Below are 1168 nucleotides of genomic sequence, written 5' to 3'. Positions count from 1 at the left end.
TGTGTGTGTGTGTGTGTGTGTGTGTGTGTGTGTGTGTGTGTGTGTGTGTGTGTGTGTGTGTGAGGGGAGGTACAGTCTGGCTGCACTGTGACATCATGTCTCACTATTGTCAGATGTTTTACAAACCAGTCAGTCGATTCATGGAGAAAATAATCAGCAGGTTAATCCCTAATGAAAATAATCAGTAGTTGCATTTGGATACAAAATAGTCCAGGAGAGCTCCACCTCAACCAGCCACAGCAGTCAAGTCCTGTTTTTACATCAGTGCGTGAGTGAGAGGCTATTAATGTAATGATATAATAGTGTAGCATTACCATACCATTGCAACCCTGACTGCAACAGTGTAGTAAAGTGACATAAAACATTTTGGATTTTATATGTTAGGGCCATGGTGGGAACTGTGTCTCTAGCACCACAAGCCATTTATCTGGCAGCTTGATTATGTTGTATTAGTCCTAACAATCTGTCTGTATTCTTCAGTAATTATGATTTGGAGTGGTCAATAAATGTTTCCAGTGGCCATCCAATAATCTCATCTTGTCTTGTCTCCTCTCCTCCTGTCGCTTTGCCTCATCTCGCAAATCGCCTCTTTATATGCACAGCAGAATAATTCACAAACACGGCTGCATCTGTGACCTTTTGATCTTGCTTCCCTCTTGAAGGCCCCCATGAGACAACAGGAGCCTGAGCACACTGTCACTTTTGCATGTTGTAAAGATTTACAAAAATAAGCAAACAAAAACACTGCATAGAGCAGGGGCCTATTTCAAGAAGGCGGTTTTGTCGAAACTCAGAGTTTGTTAACCCCGAAATGAGGGCAACTCGGAGTTTTCGGTTTCAGAAACGGAGGTAACTTAAACCCGTGAAAGCGGGGTAAGTTAAACCCGTTTCACAAAGAGAGGTAATCTAAACTCAGAGTCAGTTACTACGGCAACTTACTCTGTGAACCTAACCTGCTGGGGAGCAGGTTTTGTTCGGGAAACTCAGAGTTTCCTCCGGGTCTCCGCCCCTTTTTAAAGTGAAAGGTGTTTAATACCTCATTTAATCTTTCAGTACATTCATAGATTGCACACGTTTCCGTCACGCAGAGACCAAAATGGCGTGTCCATTCATAGAGGATCCTGTAGAGGAGGACGCTGTATTAATTCGCAGGGAATTGAATTTACAT

This window comes from Monopterus albus, unplaced genomic scaffold, assembly GCF_001952655.1.
Source record: "Monopterus albus unplaced genomic scaffold, M_albus_1.0 scaffold34.1, whole genome shotgun sequence".
In the NCBI taxonomy this organism is placed as follows: Eukaryota; Metazoa; Chordata; class Actinopteri; order Synbranchiformes; family Synbranchidae; genus Monopterus; species Monopterus albus.
This window is presented reverse-complemented; position numbering follows the sequence as displayed.